General features: G+C 35.1%; 2 long non-coding RNA genes across 2 annotated transcripts in view; one reads left to right on the top strand and one right to left on the bottom strand.

The window, feature by feature from the left end:
* LOC309667219 overlaps positions 1-14,509 on the bottom strand; it is a 232,102-nt gene that overhangs the window by 65,773 nt on the left and 151,820 nt on the right. The window lies entirely within an intron of this gene.
* LOC309667213 lies at positions 683-6,239 on the top strand. Its single transcript, XR_014267627.1, has 2 exons — positions 683-720; positions 2,729-6,239. It is a non-coding gene; the product is annotated as an uncharacterized lncRNA (long non-coding RNA).

Below are 14,509 nucleotides of genomic sequence, written 5' to 3'. Positions count from 1 at the left end.
CTATTTTGTTGTTCTTTCCTTTTCTGAAGTTCCAAGCCTATTTGGAGAATTCCTTTAGCGAGCCTTCAAGAATAGTTTTGCTAGCAACAAATTCTGTTTTCTTTCATCTAAACTTGTCTGTATTTCTCCTTCATTCCTGATTCCTTTCACTGTATATAGAATTTGCCTTCGTTACTTTCAGTACTTGAAATGTTGTACCACTTCCTTCTGCCTCAATTCCCAGCAAGGTCCTGTGGACACTAGGGGTGAGTAAGGGAGAAGCTGAGAGTGTCAACCAACTCTGCCCCCGACTTTGAGACTTTGTTCTGCCTTGTGGATGCCAGGTGGATATGGAGGCACAGTTCCTTAACGCTGGTGATGACTGTGGATGCTGTGGGCGGAGCAGAGTGGTGACTGGTCCCTCTTTGCCCTAAGTCATTCAGTCTCCGTGCTGCCCAGCAGCGGGTAAAGCTCAATTTGTGAACCCTACTAACACTGCCCTGGGGTGAAATCAGAGTGCTAACCGCCACCGGCCTCTCTGTCTGAGGGGTGGAAAACCAGCTCCCTGCTAGGTCCAATTGACACCACCCTGCCTCCTGCTTCCAGGGTTGGTGACGGGGGCGGGGCGGAGTTTGAAAATCAGCCTCTCACGGGCCCTGCTGAAGTCACAGGAAGCGGGGCGGGGGGGGGGGGGGGGGGGGGGCGGATACAGTTTTTCCGTTGGCCTTCGGCTGGAGCAGGGTAAGTACTGACGATAAAGTTTTCTGTTGTTAAGCCACCCTTTTTCTGGTTCTTTGGCTAGGGGCAGCGGGAGCTTTTATTGGAGCTATGGTCTGTGCCTGTGGGCAGTTCAGAACAGCGAGTTTGTTGAGTGCTCTGTGGGGATGTACGGGGAGTAGCAAAGAGACTCAGGGAACTCACTGCCATTTGTTAGCTAGGACAAGGCAGCATTTGAAAAGAGCCTTAGGAGTGGGGTGGAGAATGCGGAGTTTGGTTTCCACCCTAATATGATTAAGTTTTCTACAGCACAGCGGTAATATCACAGAGTGGAGGCGACGATTGGTAAAGTACAAATTCAGAAAAAAATGAGAAAGCAGTGTGGAAAGAAACACATTTGTCTGTTTCTCTGAAGCTGTATGGGATAAACACTATTATGTTTTTTTCAAAGTCATTTCCTTTCATTATATATAAATGTTAGCCTAAGTATGAGTCCATTAGAACACATTTGACACCTTGGAAGAAATGAGGGCGATAGATAGAAATAAAATGAGCTACTAGGCAGCACATTTAAGTGGTTTGTTTTTCACAATGTGTCCCAAAAAGGAGACAAGGTGTCTGACATGCAGTCTTTTAAGTGTCTTTCTCTCCAAAACATATCTGAGCATCCAAATGTGGAAGAGAAGAAATTGGGTATCTCAAAATGACTCTTTTAAGAGCTTTCTCTAGCTCCCAAAGAGATGTGTTTGCTTCTAAGAGATTTATTTTGTTATTATCACATCTGAAATGCACTAGGAAGAAAGAAAACTTTTGTTAGCTCAGAACAATAGTAAATCAGCTATCCTAAGTGCAGTTCTGTCTTAAAGATTTATTTTGTTTTGTTATAATTGAGATGAGTCAAGGAGACAGTAGTATGGAAACACTTTTGATTCTGCTTCAGAACAAAGGTCAGTAACTTAAGACTCAAGTTTCCTCATAGTAAAAACACTTTCTAAATATCTTTGATGGGAAATGCTGCTCTGGTGAGGATTAAATCTGTCAGCATACAACAGAAAGCAAAATACAGCATAACACTAAGAACCTGCTGTCCACTAAAATGAGAGAAGAAGCAAGTGTTTTAGAAAATATATTTTATACTCTATTCTTGGGGTACATCGAGCAAACTAACTATAAGATAGAAATTGCTGTTTTACTGAGATCATCTGCTTCATGCTTTTTGAGATAGCTCGATTTCTATAGCAGAACTGCCAACTTTTATAGTATATTAGATGTAGTTTTTGTCAGGGACACATCCACCTCACACTGTTAAAGTATCTGGCTTTTAGGTTAATTTGCCTTTTGCTACTCCACATTTTTATGTAAAGGATTGTTATAGCAGATAAGAAAAAAAAAACACAAAGAGCAGAGTTCTACTCCTAGCTCTATGACCTATGATCTCTGTGTGCTTGGGAAAAAACTGTAAGCTTTCTTACCAGGGGGGAAGGGTGGGAGGAAGGGGTAGTTAGGGAATTTGAAATTGACATGTACACACTGCTTTATTTAGAATGGATAACCAACAAGGACCTACACAGGGACCTGTAGGCACAGGGAACTCTGCTCAATATTATGTAAAAACCTAAATGGGAAAATAATTTGAAAAAGAATAGATACACATTATGTATAACTGAATCAGTTTGCTGTGCATCTGAAACTATCACAACATTGTTAATCAACTACATTCCAATATAAGATAAAAAGTTTAAAAAAAATTGTAACCTTTCTTACTCCCAGATTTTTCCATCCACATAACAAGGATGATGATGCCTATCTAGCAGGGTAGGTTTAATATAAGGTGGACCTATGAGTTACAACATGGTGTGTGCTCTATGAACAGCAGATATTGCTATAAGTTTAGTGTCAAGAATGCACACCACCACAAATATTTTGGGAATGAGAGATGTACTAAAGAAATTAGATAACAGAAATTCAGAAGATGCTGGGGAAGTTAAAGTCTGGAAGGGAAAAAAAAAAATCACCTACTTTCTACCTGCAGCCATCACATGGGTGAACAAGTCAGAGTTTACAGGAATATCCAGTAACCCAATCTGGCTGGTGAAGTGGGAGTTCATGGAGAGATGGGTGAAAATGGCCATTTCATCTGCTGCCTTTGTGGGCCTCAACTGAGTGCTTGGTGATGGACCAGAGGCTGCTGTTCCTAAGCAGGTCAGTAGTTGTGGAGACATGCTGGGCTTGGAATAGAGGAGAAAGAAAATACCAAGACCCACCTCTGCCCATCCCAGGGTCTGACCATGACAACCTTCTAAGAATAACAGCCTTTGCTTTTCTCCCAACTTCCAAATGTTACACAAGGTCCCCTCTTGGATAAATCTAACTAAGATCCATTCATGAAAGGTAATTCGGGGGAATATAATTCCCAAACTTACATGTTATCTAAACATCCACATAAAATTCAACTGCATGAGCTGAGACTTATTGAGTAAAGAGGAAGTGGAGTTAACAGTTAAGTTGGAAAGTAAAAAGTATTGATAATATATTCTTCCTTTTGACTTTGATCTATCAAATTTTTACAACTAACTTATGACATTTGGTACTTTTTACCTGATATGAAGCTTATTTAGGCCCATGTTGTGATAGTTAATTTTATATGTCAACTTGACTGGGTCACAAGGTACCAGGTATTTGGTTAAACATTATTCAGCATATGTCTGTGACAGTGTTTCTGTATGAGATTAAGATTTGAATCTGTAGACTAAGTAAACAGATTACCCTCCCCAGTGTAGATGGACCTCATCCAATCTATTGAAGGCCTGAGTAGAAGAAAAAGGCAGGATAAGGGCAAGTTTGCCCTTTCTGTCTGATTGCCTTAGAGATGGAATATCAGTCTTATTTTACTTTTGGACTCAGACTACAGCTTACATCATGGTTCTCCCGGGTCTCCAGTTTGCCAACTGCAGAGTCTAGGACTTCTTAGTCTCCATAATTATGTGAGCCAATTCCTTATAATAAATCTCTCTCAGCCTCTGTCTCTGTCTGTGTGTCTCTCTCTCTTTCTCTCTGCATCATGTGAGGCCACAGCAAGAGGTGGTTATCTACAAGCTAGGAAGAAAACCCTCACCAGGGACAGAACCGGCTGCCACCTTGATCTTGGACCCCCCCAGCCTCCAGAACTGTGAGAAATAAATTCTTGCTGTTTAAGCTTGCTATCTATGGTATTTTGATATGACTACCAGAACAGACTAAGATACTAAGATACATGCCATTCCTGATTTATTAAATTATTAATTTGGGACTTCCCTGGTGGCGCAGTGGTTAAGAATCCGCCTGCCAACGCAGGGGACACAGGTTCGAGCCCTGGTTGGGGAAGATTCCACATGTCGCGGAGCAACTAAGCCCTCGCCACAACTACTGAGCCTGCACTCTAGAGCCCTCAAGCCACAACTACTGAAGCCTGCATGCCCTAGAGCCCATGCTCCGCAACAAGAAAAGCCACTGCAATGAGAAGCCCACGCACCGCAACAACGAGTAGCCCCTGCTCGCCGCAACCAGAGAAAGCCCGTGCACAGCAACGAAGACCCAGTGCAGCCAAAAATAAATAAATAAAATTTAAAAAATTATTAATTTATTGAGGGTGGAATATTTATCTGTGCATTTAGCACATTGGTTTCTACATAATAAGAAATCAGTAGCTATTTTTGAATCTGGGGAATATTTAAAAGAAATTAGGATGATGTATTTTATCTTTATGAATAACTTTCACTCTTCGGCAATGTTTTCAGGGATGTTTTAAAGATTTAACTTTATTACTTTTCAGGATTTACATCTACAATCAAGTTTGATTAAAAGCTTTACCTTAAAACATAGCATCAAATCAATGAATAAGAATTATCTGAGATCAGTATATCCATGTTATAGAAACACATGATTATAAACTACTAGATTATAGTTTAAAAATTCACTCTTAAGTTGTTTAAATATCAAAAAAAAATAGAAAACCAATTAACCTATTGACATTTTTATGAATTTTTCAAAGGTGACAGTTTCTTTGTAAAATATTAATTATCATAATAAGTGAATCTCTTCAAAAACAGTAAATTAGCAACTCACACATTGTTTTAGCATAGAATTTACCTCAAAATACCTGCTGAATGAAAATGAATCAACAAATGTAGGGAGTTTCTGCATAATACAATAAAGCCTAGGTCTGAAATCAAACTGGTGATATGCAAAAGAAATTAGGATGATGTATTTTATTTTTATCTGAAACGTTCACTCTAAGGCAGTGTTTTTCAGTGCTGTTTTAAAGAATAGGCAACTTTTAAAAAATGAATCACCAATACTTCTTGAACACGATTTGAAAAGAATTGCCTGAAGGTATAAAGGAATGTAGAGAGTAAAGTATTCATCTGGTGACAGCCATGGGTGAAAGTATTTTTGACCTTTTTTTGTGATTTTTTTTTTTTATTCTGACCAAGTTCCTAAATCTCCATACCTTTGTTTATAAAGTTAGGACAGTCCATTACCTATGTTCTAAAGCTGAGAGGACTAAGTGGAACAACGAATACATCTTTAGCACAACACCTGGAAAAAGCTAAAGAAACATAAGCTCCCCCCAAAAAGGAAAAAACAATTGAACAAGTACATAAGGAATGCAAAAATTAAGAATTATTTAAATTTTAAATAGATTTAAGAAAGTAATCTGTGAGTAAACTAGAATCAATCAGCAACTGCTATTACTTTGATATTTTTAAGATAGTTAATACAATGTAACCAGAATATTGCTGATTCAAAATAGCTGTAACATAGCCTTATAACTTCAACTTAGTGCATGAATTTTAACAACTGAAAATATCTACAGATAGAAGAATAGATTCTCAAAACGTATTCTAAGACTTCAATTTCATTAAATACTGTGGCAAGTGATAAACAGAAGAAAGCTGACCACGTTAAGTATATTAACATTATTATGTGATGTCTTTTATCATCATCTTATTAAAGTGGACATTTTTTACTGTGCTGTTACTTGACATAAGATTAATCGATTATTTATTTGATATGACTCATATGCTAATTTTTAATTGGATAATGTTATGCTGTTACGATGATGCAACAAAACTTCCTGTTTTAGTAAATATGTTCTGCACTTTCCTGAAATAAAATGGTAAACTTCTAATGCTATTTCTTCTTAAGGTTGAATATTTACTCCTTAAAAATATACAGCCTACTGCTTAAAAAAGAGATGATTTTATTATTATGCTAGCATATATGTGTATACTAAACAAATGCTGAATCTCATTGCATGTTAAAACCAAGGGAATAGAGTCTTTAGGGATAAAGAGTTTAATCACATGAGGGAATTAAACTCTTTAGAGCTCTAGTGACCTATTGATTTGTCTTTTCATCTCTTTAAAAGACAGACACCAGCATGCCCTATATGTCCAGAGTGGGGCTGAAACCTAAAATACCAGGGATCAACCACACATTGCATCATTTCTCCTAGGCCATGCACTGGGAATTATCTCATCCTTTTTTTTTTTTCTTAAGAAGATTCAAAGAACAGAAACCAAAACCAGTGTTGACATTCTCAATGTGTTTTTTACAGAATCTCCAGCGCTTTCCTAAATTTGCCACATGCCTCCAAACCAAAGATTCCTCTTGCAAAAATTATATATGTATATATGCATGTATATACGTATCTATCCATCAATATCTATTACTTACATATATGTGTGTATATGATGAAGGCATATTTAATTCAGTAGAATTATTTGATATAAAACTAATGAATTTTCATGTAAAACTGTTTACTTATTGCTTGATAAAAATCATAATTCTTACTTGCTAGACTATTGGTGTCACAAAAACTTAGAGGAGTATTTTGCAATCATTTTTTCTTATTGCTATTCATCCTCCAGAATCACTTCATTCAATGTTCAATAAATATTTTCCAAATGCTTATTACATCCCCCACACTCTGTTAAATAAGGGGGATACAAATTTTGACCAGAAGGAGATATTCTTCTTGTTTTAAGGGGTTTATACTATTATAGGAAAGACAAGCATCAAACAAGTAATCAAAAATACATGTACAATTTCAGTTTTTGATTCTATGTGAAGGAACTGTAAAGTTCTACAGGAAACTATAAAATAATACTTGAAAACATCTTGATTCGATTGAGGGAAAGATCAAGGGTTTGGTTTTGGTTTTGGATGTGAATCCAAGCAAACTTTGAGACACTGACTAGTAGAGAACAAATTGGAGTTCCAATTTGTTGGAAACTCCATGTTTGGAGCTTGAAGAAGAGTGCAAGGATAGAATTATAAATTGGAGAGTTATCTGCATATAGATTGGAATTAAAGTTGTGAAAGTAAATGATATTGTCAAGAGTGACAACACAGTAATAAAATAAAAGTTCAGGGACAGAGGGGACAAGTAACTCCAGTATTTTTTTACTCTGATAGAAGAGAATAAAACTGTAAAGGAGTTCAAGGATTAATGGAAGATAAAATGGGGAATACGGTACCTGGGGTTTCCCAACCACGATTCTGTGACAGAATAATCTGAAATAAATTCAAAGCCTTTGCCTAGGGTTTTTCTGCCTCAGTTCAAACAACATGTAAAATCAATCAGAGCCAGAAACAATAAATGAGAGGAATCATGGTTGTAAATTAGCTAGAAAAGATAATTAACTAAGTACAATGACCTTAGATACAGAGTTCATTTTCTCAAGGTATGGATAGGCACAAAACATATATTTGTGGATTCACAAATTTTGCATCGGTGAAAATATTTTGAATAATCATACTATTATACGTGATAATGGACATTCAGAGATATCTTTTTAACCTGCACAAAAATATATGAGTTCACAATTCAAATGTAAGATTTGAGGAAGAACATATATATATATACTTATCTTAAAATGTAATTCAATCACCTCCATAGTACCACATTTTGAAAACTCATTGCCTTTAACCACCTAGCAGACAGCTCAAGCAGGAAACAGAACTTAAATCTCCTGAGATTTCTTTATACATTTTTTTCTCTGAAAAAGGCACTTTCTCTTAACATTCACAGTTACTCGAGACGATCATGTACATAAAAGGAAACAATTTGTTTATAAAGTGATGGATTTTTTACTTTTTATTTTTGATGGGGGATATGCTGCTGGTAAAATGAGAAAGCAGACAAACATTATGCTCCTGTTAGGCATCCTTTAAAGGGCTATTTTAGACTAAGTAGTAAATAAATAGATAGATGCTAATTGTGTTAATATAAAATTTCCAAAAGAGTAGGTTATCAAATGATCCCTCTTTAACAGTGCAATAAACCACGTATGATTTTTTTTTAAATTTCTTTTATGTGGACCAATTTAAAGTCTTTACTGAATTTGTTACAATATTGCTTCAGTTTTATGTTTTGGTTTTTTGGCCAGGAGGCATGTGGGATCTTAGCTCCCTGACCAGGGATCGAACCTGCACCCCCTGAACTGGAAGGCAAAGTCTTTCCTGGACCGCCAGGGAAGTCCCTATGATTTTTAAATTTTGGTTTAGTGTTTGGATTATAAACGTAACTGTGTCCTAATTCCCATAATCAGATGTCTAAGCTAGCTGACTTAGACTACAAAGATATATTCAATAGATTTAATGTCACATTTGAAAAATCTTGAGAATATAGGAAAATGAAGCAACAACTAAATGTGTTACAAAATGATACAAAAAGCATGCAGATCTTAAGTACATACATGTAATTTTAAAATTAGAACTATTCAGAAAATATGAAGACCTGTCTTAGATAAAAAGTAGAGGAGGAATGATGGGGTTTTCCATTAATCCATCCATACGTTTGGGAAAATTTTTTTTGAAGTTCATTTCAAATTATGAAATAATAAATTTTAAACATATGGAACAAAAATGACATAATTTTTGAAAAGGGTGTATTTAATCTCATACTGGGAGAGTAGCAAAATTCATTTGTAGGGGTGAATTGACTTTAACTTTGTTTATTACACTGCATTATTTAACAAAGTAGTCACATCTTTGCAATAATTTCAGTTTTATTACACTTTTAATGGCCAAGAAATACATCCAGAGTCCCTCCAAGTACATTCAGAAATCTAGTTCATGACGTGCAAGATAATTTGCACAATCAATGTGGGACAAAAGAAATACTTGCTTAAAATGTAAGTGCCCAGATTCCCATCACTAAAGAATTTGCCTGCTGGAGAGACACATTTTGACTTCGCTAATCAAGTTTATTTTCTTTACTGTAATAACACTTGTAATTGCGCTAGGGTGGCAGTCAAACAAATTTGACTCCTAAAGAAAATTAACAGGACTTTAAATGGAAATGCCTCTGAAGCTGCAGTTTATGCAGTTTTACAGTTTAATGCAAAGCATTATAGTAAGGATACTCCTCATTGCCAAAAGTTGCCTCACAACAAATAATTCAAAAGAACTGGCACAGGTTCCATTCGTCCCCTCTCTCCTGGGCAATAAAGGACACAATTTCTCTCTTGAATCGGGAACCAAGGATGTATGCTTGGAACACCTTGGGACCAGGAGGCTCAACATGGATTCTCAGTTAGGACTTCTTATACCCTGCTGCTCAGATGGGCACATTCTTGCTACATGACTGGCCCCAATGATAGAGCTCTGTGGATTTCATTAAAACTAGGTTCAAATCATAAATATCAATGTTATCAATAAAACATGCAGACAACCTAGTACAAACTTCCCTGAAATTTTCCTTGGATCCATGGTTACAAAAAAAAAAAATCATTATTAATCAATATATTGCATGGCTTGTCTAGGTGTCCATAGCATGTGCGTACATTTCTGACTTTAACAAACCAGCTCAGGCTAATTTTAGTTTCCCATAGCACAGAAATCTTTTTCTTAATTTTTATCTCCTTTGATAATCAGATATTGAATAAGGTATTTAGTTTGGATATCTTGATATTATAAAATATTTTGTGTATACTTTACACATAGATAGAGCTATAGTACTTTATGCTATCATTGTCACCAGATGATGGAGGCTTTAGACTTATTTAAATAATTTTATATAATTACTTACTCTTCTATCTTATTGATAATTGTCATATATCCAAATAAAAATTAGATACAAATAATCCTTTTATGGTGATCATGGTAGAGCAATATGCAGCATTCATAAGTCTGTCACCCTCCTATTTGTTCTTTAGGTTGCTCTTAGTTGTAATTCATCTGATTTGGCTCTTTTATGTCATATGTTTTTCCCTTATAATTAGAGAATTACACTTTTTACATTTACATTTTTACCTCTTTGAAAGAAGATTTAAATTATGCTTTATATCACATTTGCTAGAGTTCTCTCCCAATTCTTCACTTGTCAGAATTATTTTTTGGTGGAACAAAACTAAAGAAACATGGGTTTGTTTTACTGAAACTGTTTCAAATATTGCCCAGTGTGCTAAAGTTGGTAATACTGATTTTGTGCTATAATTCAAGGTTGTTTTCGTTTAGTATATGAAATGACATTTCATTCCTTATGTTACCTCTTTAGTACTTTAATTCCATAATGTGCACGGAATATCTACTTTTTGGAAGAAATTTTATAGTAGAGGAAATGACACAAACAAATGTGTAGAGGTATAAAATGGCATGGTGTAATACCAGTGCAGGAAGCTAGAGAAAGTTGAGTATTTTAAGCTTAAACTGTGATGTAGGAAATCATGCTTGTGTTTAATTACAAACAGAGTTGTTAAAATGCTTTAAACAATGAGTGTGTAGTATAGATTTTCTGAGAGGTACAAAATGATGAACACAAAGTTTATTCACTAATGTTTGAATATGTGATAGCAAACAACATTACATACGTGGAGTTTGAACCTGAGGGTCCTGAGTGAGAAAGGTAGGTTGTAAGGAATAAAATAACTCTTCAGGGCTTTTCTTTTTTACTTTTTTTTTTAAAGTTCTTGTGCTACTCTGGAAAACAGAGCCTTTCTATCCCTGATGGATTGGAGCATTGGCCACAATTCTCCTCTTTCCTTGTATCCACTCTCTTTGCCATGTAACTTTGCATTTTCTCCTTTGAAAGGCAGTGTATTCCTTTGTCACTTGACTCCGGGCATGGCTATTTCACTTGCTGTTGCCTATTAAATGTATGTGAAAGTGACAATATGCCCATTTAGAGCCTACACTCTTGCACCTGTGCCATTGCCATGAGTAGCACATGTCCTTGCTAGCCTACTGATATTCGAGACTTAGCAGCTGACCCAGTTCCATCTGTCCCTTAGAGATTTTTTAACCAGCTGAGTCAGCAGAACCTCTCCAACCTATCCACAGACCTGTGAGAAATATATGTTATCAGGGTATTCAAATGAGGGTTTGTTTATTTTTCTGTTATGCAGCAATAGTTGACGAATATATATTTTTAGTCTTTAGTTTCTTCCTCATGAAGCCCTATCACTTTTCAATATTACAGTCCAAAATGGATGGATTAAAGGATAAAGAAGTTAGAGGGAGGTAGGTCTGCAAATGCCAGGTGGTTGTTATAAATGATCATATATCAAGTCAAAATTACTACAAGAGAAAATATATTAAAAATATTTGCTTTGTGTCCATTCTTTCCTTTGCATGTAAGAACAAGAGTGATCTTATCAAAACAAAAAAAAATGTGTTTATTGTAATCAAAATAAAGTCCCAAACTTTTACGAGGCCACTCTGCATGACCTGACCCATACCCTCCCCTCAAGCCTTACCTTAATCTATACTCTCACGTTCATTAATTTGTCCAGCCACACTGATCTCATTAAAATCCATCAAAAATTATAATTCTATACCCCTTGCCACTACACATTTTGTACTTCTCCCGCCCTCCCTGAACAACTTTATTTTTCTGGATATTACTGAGTTCTTCAGGATTTCATGTGGTTCACTCCAGTTATCATTTAGGTCTCAGCTCAAGTGCCATTCATCATAGAGTTCTCCTTGACTAGGACATCTAAGATCAACCCTCTACCCTCAGTCAATATCTCCTATGACCTAGTTTTATTGTCTTTTTATCACATACCATTCTCTGATAATTATTTATTTGATTACTTTATTGCTGTTCTCTCACCAGTATGTAAGGCTTGAAAGCAGAGTTTTAGTTATGGTGTTCATGCTCACAGCTGTACCCATAGAACTTAAAACTTTGCCCAAAATAGAACAAATTTTCAAAAATGTGTTATACCAAGGAGTAAAGAAATTGGAAGACTTTAGTTGATGATGTATATATTATAATCCTATTTTCGTCATGTTGCTTAACAAGGTTCAAACAGGTAGACCGACTATCTCAGTGTCACCCAAATAGTTAATGGCTGAACTTTTAACCCCAATAGTGTTGACTCCATGGATGATTATATTTCCGTCAACATTGCACATGACATTTCCATGAACACTGAATAGGCTCCTTAGGGTAAGCAAGGTCAGAGGCCTATGCTTCTCATTTCTCTGTAGTAGATGAAGGTTTTTAAAAGACCCTTTTTTACTGAGAGTTCCCTCCCTCCCCAAGGTGACTTGTACTACATAGATGAAATCCACAAATACCTCAGGAGTTATAAAAATTCAATTAAATTTCATGTAACTAAAAAGCTGTTCATTTTGCAATTAATAAAACATAATAAAGAGATATAGAAATATTTCAGGAGTTTCAAAATATCTAGCTATATCATTTTCAAGAATCTGGTGTCATATCATTCACTTAGATTAAGTTAAGGAATTCGCAAGAATGAGAGAAAAATTTTAATTTGTCTCATTTTTTTCTTCTATTTGGACTCTGTCGCCAAGTGTCTTATTAAGTGGGCTTAAGTACAACAATTAGAATCAGTCTGGGTTTTGGATTTTTTAAGACTAAAAGGTCAAACTAGGCAGATCACTTGGAATTATAAATACGGCTTATTAGATTAGCCAGTTTGTCATATTTTACTTTAAATGAAAAAAATTTTAATTGGAAAAAGTTTTAATAACACTGAAGGAAAATATCAAATGCATACTGGATATCTTGTCTCTTATGTGAGCAAAGAGATCTGCCTCTGTTAACTAAATGGCCTGCTTATCGTTCCCCCTTCTCTTTGAATACTTATTCCATTCATAGCTCAGGAACTCACTTTTTTAGCTCACATTCTATCCTTACTAAACTATTCTTAGGCGCCAGTAAAGGCACTAAGCTTCAAACTATTTTCGTTTATGCCTTTATCTGCTTTTTAATATCAAATCCCATTCTTAACCCACAATCACTACATCATCAATCTTAGACTGACATCACTCTAAAACTTTTTTTTTATCAAATGGAAAGAGTGGCTTTCTCCAAAATAGCTTTATTGTTTTAGCATCCATATTTTAAGATAAACAGATACAATCCCATTGTTTTCAACCATGTCCCTATGTTCCTATGTATTCCAGGTGAAAACGCACTCCTTCCAGGAAGGCAAACCTTTGTTTCCTTCTTTTTTTCTGAAACCAACCAAAAGTAAGAGGTTCAAGAAACAGAAACTACATTTAATGAAATCAGAAAACACTTTTAAATGAAACTATAAATGAAATCTATAAATAAATGAAGATTATCTGATAAAAGCAGAAAATATTGACTAGAGTGAAACAAGAAGCTGGAAGCTATAGATCATAGGTAACATTGGCAAGCACAGAATTTTACAAATCAAGGGGCACATCCTGAGAGACAGCATCAAGAATCTCTTGTTGAGAACATGGGTTAGTTGTGGAATCCTCTCAGAATCTCCTTTATATCAGAGAATGGAAAGATAGAAAGGGCCAAACAAGGAAGTTTGCAGAAACGGTACCTTTTTAAGAAGAAATTCAGCAGGTGGTAGTAACCCAGCCTTAACTATCAAATTAAAGTAAAAGGAGACTCCTATCCCCCCAACAATTACTCTTCTTTAGAAAACTCTGTATCATAAAGTGTTATATATGGATTAAGTGAAACTTTGAAAGCCCAGAGAATTCCTCTGTGACCTCAGCCATGTTCTCCTTCTACATGGAGCACATTCAAGAAAAAAAAAAAAAAAAAAAAAAAAAAACCTACTTCAAAATATGAGTATTAATTTAAAAAAGACTCATAAAACTAAAAGACCAAAGTGAAAAAAATGTAAAGGAACCAAACATAAAGTCTATAAAAATGGGAAAATTTGCTTTAGAGAACATGAGAATTGTAAAAATAAGAACATTTCCATGGATCCAGGTGAATAAAGTTGGTATTTTGAAATAAAGAGCAAAAGAAGTAAAATATTACTTAAAACATTCATGATTTTAAAACATGAGCTAAGAAAGATAAAAGAATGAAAAACTGAGTCTTGAAAACATGTAAAAGAAAAATACAACCACCCATGGAAATAAAGCCTATATTAGAAAAAAAAAAAAGAAAAGAGATACTGTTGAGAAATTATATCCAGGAATAGAAGAGAGTCTTGAGAAAACTAAGCAAATTAAATTTTTTAAGTTAAAATAATTTTAAAATAATTATTAGTAAATGACAAGACATTAAACTCTTAAAGGAAATGAATTATACAGGTAATGGTGTTGTGAAAAACAACAATACATGGAATAGAAAAATATTTAAAACATTGTTTAAAAAAAACTTTTTCTCAGTAAACAAAACTTGAATTTAGAGATTAAAAGAGCACATCACCTCCCAGGAGATTAAAAAAAATCATATTAACTGGTTATATTAAGACATATGTTTAGTAGAGTTACTGGGATATGTATTTACAAAGAAAAATAAAAGGCAATAAGAAAGAAGAGTCACTGATAATGGGAAAATATTGAAATGGTCCCT

Source organism: Balaenoptera physalus, assembly GCF_965194825.1.
Source record: "Balaenoptera physalus genome assembly, chromosome: 9".
Lineage (NCBI taxonomy): Eukaryota > Metazoa > Chordata > Mammalia > Artiodactyla > Balaenopteridae > Balaenoptera > Balaenoptera physalus.
The sequence above is the reverse complement of the archived record's forward strand: the minus strand, read 5'-3'. Positions and strand labels throughout refer to the sequence as shown.